The sequence below is a fragment of the Polistes fuscatus genome, unplaced genomic scaffold (assembly GCF_010416935.1).
Source record: "Polistes fuscatus isolate 324 unplaced genomic scaffold, CU_Pfus_HIC Scaffold3, whole genome shotgun sequence".
Classification (NCBI taxonomy): domain Eukaryota; kingdom Metazoa; phylum Arthropoda; class Insecta; order Hymenoptera; family Vespidae; genus Polistes; species Polistes fuscatus.
Window position 1 is genome coordinate 3,061,351 of NW_025113107.1, and position 9,761 is coordinate 3,071,111.

Genomic DNA, 9,761 nt, shown 5'->3' on the forward strand with positions numbered 1-9,761 from the left:
AAGGAGATATCCTTCAGTTGACAAGGACTTCCCACTTCCTTTTCCACCTTCTCGCACATTCCTTTGCAATATGTCAGGATATTTTCTGATATTACAAAGCTACAACTCACGTAAATCCGCGTGCGAGTAAAGGTTTGCTCTTTTTTTTCTGTTTTCGCGTTTTAAACGTGACCATTGAATTGTCGTTAAGATTCTTATCTATTTTTTCTTTTTCATCTCCTTATCATTATGATGCATTAATTGGAACAAACCAAACATCTTCACTAATGAATCGTATACAAATACTACGCTTTTACCTTCGTATTACTAAATTAATAATACTTTTGAAAATAATGTGCCATCAAAAGTGAAGTGCTTCAAAATTCGGATTGTGAGATTTATTTTTAACAATATTTTTATCTTACTTTTAATAAAGACATATTTATAAGACTAATACTAATTTTTATAAAATCTGTTGGCCTCCTCCTAAAAAAGAAAAAAGGGTATTAGTCTCAAGACGATCAAGATCAATACTCGCTACAGTAGATTCTCCGTCCCCCTTCTATTTGTCATTCCCTTGTTAACAGTCTTTTTCTAACAACCACTTACTGAAACGAGAAAAGCATTTATATGAACTTCTTTAAGAGGCACGTTCGACCTATCGTCTACTACGAAGTTCAATATTCCGTGACGTATCGTTCCAGGTTCTGGTTATAATACTTTGACGAATCTAAGCCACCCCTTATTTTCCTACTCACTCTACTAATTCGATCGCCAATACTCTCTCTCTCTCTCTGTCTCTTTCATTTTTTTGTGTGTTCCTTTGTCGTTCGTTGGACCGTTTATTCGTTTGTTCGTTCGTTTCTTCGATAGTAGGACATAAAAATGCTCTTATATTCTCGTATAATTTATTCCCTTCTTGTAATATCTGATTGATATGAAAGCTGAACATGAAAAGCGCGTTTAACTACGCTACTCTACCATTCGTCATCGATTTTCGCTTTACGATATTTACAAATGACTGTAAGAACATCCTTCTTATTATATTTAATACATCTTGCACAGCTTTTTTATTCCTCATCCACATATTTGCTGCTATCTCTATCTCTTCCCCCTCTTTTTTACCCTTTTTTATACTCCTCTTTATCGAATATTACTCTTATCTCTTTAGCAACTAATTTGTCCATTGAAAAATTTTTAATTGATGAGACTCAACGATCAGATCTTAGTTTTTATTCACAAAAATGTAATATATACTTATTTTTAAATTCACTTAACATTAATCAAATTCTACACATAATTTTTATAGAAAACTATTTTTTCTAAGATATTCAAAGTATTTTCTCATAAAATTGTACACGTAACTCGCCGTTAACTTATGACACAAAATTAGATGAATTTGAATTTGTAAAATGTGTAAGAACAGGTGTATAATAAACCTAAATTTTTAAACTCTCAATATAGCCGTCAGGGTTACGTCAGAGTTATCTTTCAATATCGACGGAAATTACCTAACTTCCACTCATCAAAATTTCAATCCAATAATTTAATCGATAGCACGACAAGATATTGCTTTCGCAAGAAAATTCTCACAGTGCGATTTCGGCCCGGTAAATCCGCGGATATTCGCATTTTTTTGCATTTACACGAAAACTCGTCGATTCGTCGGTTGTATAATAAATCAGAACGTATGCTATTTGTTCTCTTTCTCTCTTGTTATCTCTGTCTTGCACATGCGCGCGCGCACACACACACACACACACACACACACACACATGTTCGCACATATGTTCGTATCGGTTCGCTATTTTTATTTCGTCTTATTTTGTTGTTTGCGTCCGTTTGAAGAATTAACCGCGAAGTCCGATGCATCCGATGGGAAAGAAGAATTTCGTTGGTGGAAAAGGACAACGGGTGGTGCTGGTGGTAGAACAATGGGATAGAAACGCAATTACCGGAGAGGGCGATCTCCGTGATATATCGTGTGAGAAGAAATTCTACTACTACTATTACTACTACTACCACTACTATTGTTGTTGCTACTATTAGACGATGAGCCAACAGTTGTGACGTTATTTCGTTTTCACATTCCATTTGCTTGTTAGATAAAGTTATTGAAAATATAAGATATCTATCCAACGTGATTTTACAGTATTTAGGATGAGTATAAGCTAACAATATCAGTAAATAAGTGGAAGGAAGAAGAGATTTAAAAAATATTATCGTAAATTTATATTCTTCAACTAATTTAAAAGATCATATATTAAAAATTATTCATATTAACTAGAATATTTTTGAAAAGGATAAGGAATGAAAAGTTTATATAATCCTGTAATAAACCTATATACATATAATACAAACTTACAATAAATACATACATTTATTCAAAACGAACTTCCCAAATTCCTTGAGTACCTATAATAATTCGTATTATAGTAAGTAAGTAGGATAAAACCTACGCTTATACTTTAAATTTAGAGAAACGAGTATGAAACGGCTTCGAACCTAAGTGGAAGAGAAAAACGGCCAATGATATTTCGAGGAGCATGCCGAGGTTACAACGTTTACGCGAGTAGAAACTTGAAAAGGGCCAAGCCTCGTGTTATCTCGCTTACGAAGTTTCACCCGGTGACCTCAAGCAAGAAGATATACTTCTCATAAATCTCGTGAGAGATCTTTCTAATTTTCTTCTATTTTTTTTTTATTTTTCTTTCTCATTCATTCAGCTTCATTCTCTCTCTCTCTCTCTCTCTCTTTCTTTCTTTCTCTATCGTTCTTTAAAGCGTTTTCTTATTCAACCACCTACTTGTACCTTCCTTCTTAAACCCTTTTCTTTCATCTCGAATGAAGCATTATTGCGCTCTTTTCCTTTCCAACCAAAGACTCCTAAAATACGTCCCGGAATTAATTACTGCCTTCGAAGTAATTTAACTTTCACCGAAAGTGGGATTTCACGATGACGAGAGAGACGAAAGTATGATGGTTCTCTAATAATTTCGGATATAGGAACGGTTTAATTGTTCAAACCGATGACGCAAACAAACAAATAAACAAACAGACAAACAGACAGACAAATAGGTGGAAAAAAGAAATCAAGAAAATAAGATACGGATTATTATAAAAAGCGAACATTCTCAGCAAGTAACAGTGATCTAGCTGAGCAATGGAGGATACGAAGAAGAGGGAAAGGGGAAGAAGGAAAGGGGAAAGGGGGGAGGAAGCGACAAGTACGAAAAAAGGTCTTGTATCGTTTCAAAGAGTTTTCTTCATTGTTCTATATGTTCCAGTCTCCACCTCCATACCTTTTATGCGAAAAAAGCAAAGCTAGAAAGAATTGCTCTACGAGAGAAAAAATGACAGAACAAAAATCTATATACATATACATATACATATACATATCATATAAATAAGTACGTGCGTTTGTATGGATATGTATGAATGTATGTATGTATCTCGTATAAAAGAGGTCGTAACTCGATCTCACGTCCTCGTTGTGTGTCCTCCATGCTCGTTAGATCGGGGAAAAGCGAATATGGAAAGTATAAAGCACTGTATATAAGTGAACGAGAGAGAGAGAAGAGAGAGAGGGAGAGAGAGAAAATATTCGCGGTTGAGTGCAATATGTTGGAGCATGAACGAAACGGTTTAATCGATGACGAATCGTTGCGAGTATAATTTCAATGTTCTTTTTATTTTATTTTTCAATTTTTTTTTCCTTCATTTTTTTTTTGTTGACAACGAACTCGTCAATAGGAGAAAAGTGTATCCTATGCTTTATTGTTTCATCTTTTTTTCGAGGAAAACTAGAGAAATTAAAAAAACAAACAAACGTAAAAAAATAGAGAAAAAGAAAAGGATAAGAGGTGGGTGGGAGTAGAGAAAAAAAATATGAGGAAAAAGAACGCAAAAGCTCGAGCTTTAATCGTTGACGTTTACTCGAGGCGAAAGGAAACGTTCCCCGATTTATCTTCCAGAGACGTGTATGCTCCCTCTTTCTCTCTTTCTCTTTTATCTCTATTTCTCTCTCTCTCTCTCTCTCTCACTCTTTTGCGCTTTTGCTTGTATTCGTTGAGCTTTCGATAAACGTTTCTCCGGAATGCTCGATGGCGTGTTGTAGTAGAGACGAACAAAGTTACCACCGGGCTTAATAAATTTCAAAACTCCCTTTTGCCTTGTTCCCTTCGTATATTTGCACGTGTATGAGAGAGAAACAGAAATAATGAGAGAGCGAGAGAAACAAGTTTAATGTGATTAATATCCCATTGGTATACTTATAACCTAGTACGCAGATTTTTATATCCTTTTCCACCCTTTTTATAAGCACAATTTTGGACATAATTCTACAAAACAGTATGAGAAAGTTAGAATAGATTTATTTTCTTCTCTTAAAATGCTTTAGCCTAACTCCTAAGAAGAAATTTAAAAAGACTCTTATAATCTTTTTAAATGAAATTTCTGTACAGATATATTTGATTGATATACATCTATTTATCTATCTATCTTACTATCTATCCGTTGTACTTTCGAAGAAATATTCATTCTTTCTCTTTCTGCGTTTAAAATTAGTTTCTTTTATTTCTTTTTCCAGCGAATAATATGTCTAAGCTTAACTGCTGCGGTGGGACCAAAGTTAGTTTGAAAATTTTTAATGGAAAAGAGGTACTTTAACATGCACGCTCGAAAAGTTCGAATCATGTTGAAATGGAACTTTTATTTGAACTATTTTATGATTTAACGTTGAGAGCCTTAACTCGTCTGAATATCAATTGACTATGACTTACACGCGTACACACACACACACACACACACACACACATCCTCTTTGGCATTTTTGTACTTTTCTTCTAATATTCATGATATTTCATATGTCTTTGACTTCAAAAAAAGTGGAATATATTTATGATAATTAATAATATTTAATGTATGGCCAAATACGAAGATGTGTTTAAAAGTTTCAAGATTATTCTTTGCTATAAGTTTTGACCAAAACAAAATGTTGCGTAATCCTACGCAAGCGAGTGAGTGAGAATCGTTTCGAGACATTTCGAGATGTATCGACACGTGCCGAGATATAGTGACAAAAAACATCTTAGTTACGGTGTAACAAAGGAGCGCAGCGAGCTCCTTGCAGGGCGCTTTCGTTCTTCTAGCACGCGTTCTCCCACCATTTCTATTAGTCCAATCATATGCATCGACAGCTACGTTATCCAACTTTTCGGTAATTGGTTCGCGCGTTGCATCGTCTTTTTCTATAAAAGCCGCGTGCTTTTACGCTTTAACGTTATTCTACCACGAGACCTGCGAGCGATCACTTTGAAGAGAACTACACTCCTGCGCTACTATTACATCAGTGGAACAAAGGAACAAGAGAAGAAGGCCACGTGGTCAGAATTATATTCTGCTTTGGATTAACATCATCATCGATAGCTGCCGATAGGCAAGCCAGCGACACATCATCATCAACTGTATTTCAACCAGGGTTTTTATGCCGGAAGGCTTTTCCCTGCAACGAGCCAAATAAATCGTACTTATTAGTACTGACTGGGCTCAAAAATATATTTTAATTTATTTTCACCTACCCTCATTCCTCATCCACCTATAAGTGCATTTTCAACGACAATAAAACCACAGGAGTACCAATACAAGGCGTCGGTCGTTCAACACAAAAATTGTTTCATGTTATTCTCGACCAATTCCTTTTCAACAGATCCACGTATTCTTAAGTAATTTTCATCATTTATTTTGCATACACTTATGCAACTAGAAAACCGAAATGCACCTAATCGATGTTACATTATAAAAAAGAAGATGTAATTCTTCGAGGCAACAAAACGATTCCTTCGATAATCACTTGAAAACTCGATAAATTCACGTACGTGAGAAACAATCGGTTTGAGGAAGCGTGTTATCTAATGGCACATATCTAATTTGTTTTCCACTGATCGTGCTGCAACGTTAATTCTTGGTAATACATTCAGCAACGTACTGCGTATGTTACTACACACGTATCCATATATGCATGCATAGAAACATGCACGAGCTTGTCATTAATTCGAACGGAAGCGTGTACAGCATAATCACTGCGTTGCTTGTCCTTCGATGTTTCTAATGCGATATACATACATGGATCCTTTGTTTTAGGCTCACCATGATAATAGCTTAAAGCAACTCCATTCAAGTATGTATTTCAATTATTATTAACTATTGTTAATACAATTATACAATTATACTATTACATTAGATCTTATTAAAATAATTAATATATAATTTGTTTTGTAACTTCAGTTAAAAAAAGAATTATTATTTGTTTTAAATAATCATTTGACGATTCATTTAATTACTCAGAGTTTTTCGTTCAGATTCTAATAATTTTATTTTTAATCAAAATCAATTTCACACACACATACGCATTCGTATTTACTCTAATTGTTTTTTAATTATAGAAAATAATTAATTATCTAAATGTTTGCACTGCATATTCGTCCAGTAATTAATACGATATACACAAATATAATTGTCCATTTTTGTTAACATTTCAGCTTTCATTTTAATAAAAATTTGTTTATTATCAATTACCTTTAACATTTGTTGTAAACTTTTAACAATGTTTGTACGATCAGAATCGATCGTAAACTATAAACCAATATTCATAATGCGCGCCTTAGTCTTATAGGGAATTACTAAGTGCTAACGTTCGCACCCCCACCACTTGGATTTCGAGTGCGTGCGCCCTGCTGGGCCCATTACCTAAAAACACTCGTTCTATTCTTCACTGGCCGCTTTCAACGATACATCGGAGACAACTAGTGAGAACAAAAGTGCGTCAAGAACATATCATTATAAGTAGAATTACATCAAGAATATCAATCATAACGGATACCTGGATAATCACGCAAGAGTGTGTATTCTCATGGTATTCCCCACCAGATAAGTAACGGGTGTACGAGGACACTCTACACTTCTACCACCACGTGTTCGGTGAAACAATTATTGTAATCTTATTCTCGAACAAACAATAGGTAAACCACGTACGTTGTCCGTGGTTGACCGCCATTAACGTATAGACAAATATCAACCAGATTTTTTATGCCGCAAGGCTTTTCCTTGACGAGCCAATAAAGTATTACACTTTCTATTGGCTTAACCACTTGTTTTAATTTATTTTAATTTAACCTTTCACCTTCCTCACACTTAGCTAAACCCAATCACCAGAGGACTCCATGTGGGAGAAATCTTGGTAAATATAATGTTAAAAAATTAAAGAATATTTTCCTCGTAATATGCTGTTTTTATTAAAAGAAAAGGCAAAAAAAGAAGAAACATTGAAAATTCGTGAAAAAAAATTTTCGTCGCATGTGAAGCTGATGCTGCGTGTAAATGATTCAACGTTCAGAAAGTGGTCGGCGAGATTTAGAGAGGTCATTTTTTATGTCAATGATGCATCTCGTACAAGCTGAACGGCCTGTCACCACAGACGCGAATAAAATGAAGACCGTGATTGATAGCTAGTGCCATTTGACCGCACACAACAACTGGTCAGGCATTAAACGTTATTACTCAAGCGATCACTCCGAAAAAAAATAAGAAAAATAATTTTTTCTAAATCAAAAAACAACGGCACGAGTAATAAATCGATATAATTGTTAATAAAAAGATTAAAATATTTTACACGTGTATCAACAATTTGGCACACAGTAGGGTGAATCGATTTTGTCAAATAAAAATTGTCCCATATTAATTTTCTTTAAAATCTCACTTATGATACTCGAAACAAGAAACCCAAAATATCGTTAGCACATTTTTATAATTAAAAACCAAAAATAAAAACCGATCACTGCATCAACTTACCTTAAATCTTCCTTCACAAAATTAACTCTAAAAATAGTAAATGTAAATTTTTAAGTATTTAGATAGTAAATTACGATATTTTTAAATCCTAAAAAAATGTTTAACAATATTCAAAGAATATTTCGTTAGACTTTTCTTCCTGTTGACATTTTATCTCGATTCTCGAGAGATGCAAAAGATACGAACTCGGTGATAGTTTGAAGGAGCAACGAGACAATGCGACCACAGGGACCTCTTGGAAACACACAACGGTAGAGCTTTTCCTTTTATACGTAAAGCTTTTATACTATACTTGGAACGAGATGTTCCAATGCTCCTACGTTGGCCGGTAATCACTACTAGTAGATGTGTGAAAACGAGCGGGCTTTTTGTTTTTATCATTTTTTATAGCTATTGCTTAACAGCTAAAACGTTTACTATATTCTTGATGAATGTAAGTACTTTTATACTTAACTTCCACTAACCTTAAATAAACGATTATAATGTTTTTACGTCCTAAGATAAAATTTAAACATGCTAATTTTGTGTAATTAAAAGCTTGTTAAAATTAAGTTATATAAAAGTTATACAAAAAAAGCTATTAATTCTTGATAACTTGAGAGTAAATTTAGTTTAAAGATTATAAATTATCAACAATAATTTTGCAAACATTTTTTGGCTATTTTGACAATTGGTAGATTTTCGTACAACTTGGTTCAAATATTTTTACCTATTCATATTTATAAATATTTATATTTTAATATATTATATAATTTAAATATTACAATATAAAATTAAAACTACTTCTAATTTTTCGTAAACACAAGCCAACGTATCTTGTATTCATAAAAACTTCTCATATGTGTAAGTATTTTTGTATAAATAAAAGAAGTAAGAAAGATCAAGTATGCATAGTACATTCAAAAGCGCTGAATAAAAGATCCGCAGAAATGCAAATCTAAAACAATACGGATTAGAACAAAAGAATAAATGAGAGGAATGAACAAAGCAAGAAACGATGAAAAAAAAGTCACTGCAATTAAGCAAATGAGAATCAATGACTATGTGACAAAAGGTGAGCTTACAAAAAAAAAAATAAAATATTTCGTCGAACTTATTTAAAGAATATGAGAAATAATTAAAGTAAAAAAAAGTATCCAATAAATCTTTGAAAGAAGATGTATCACATTTGGTAAAATCAGTAACGATAGGAAAATGTTATTTACTTTCTCCCAAACCGATCTTCGTGAAAGCTTGGAAGAGAAAATCCAATGAAGTCTATCGTTAAGAACGATTTATCCCAAGGGTAAAGTTTGAATGAACGTCGTGAAATTAAATGCTGAAAGGAAATCTTCGGAAAGACAAGTTTCCTTTACAACACGTTGACTACTGAAACGTAAAACGAACCGAACCTCCCTGACTATTCCGAAAATTCAAGATAAACGTACATGCACATAGAGAATAGTTAAATGTATCGTATATGAGTCAAATGCGAATTGATAAAAGCAAAGGAGAAAGAGAAATATAGTTTCTATATATACGTAAAAGAGAGTAAGAAAAAAAAGAGAGAGAGAGACGAAATCTAAAGTTTCATTTGAAGTGTATATAGTATAGGAACGTATTTAAAGAAAGTAACCAAGGAAATGTCGAACGTTAATCATTGTTTTGAATTCGTCATAGCCAACATGGTCTCTTTTCTCAGTGTCTCTTTCTCTCTCTCTCTCTTTCTCTCTCTTTCTCTCTCTTTCGTGCACTTTTCTATGTTTATAGATACACAGGCAAATATTCCAAGTTACAACTTTGCTAACGAGTTTAAAGACGATATATAAATACAATATTTGCGTGTATATGTAAATGTATATGTATATATGAGTATACATGAGTTATAAATTAACTTTATCTTGCAATATATAAATATAACTTATAATATTTTTAACAAAAATATTAAACACACC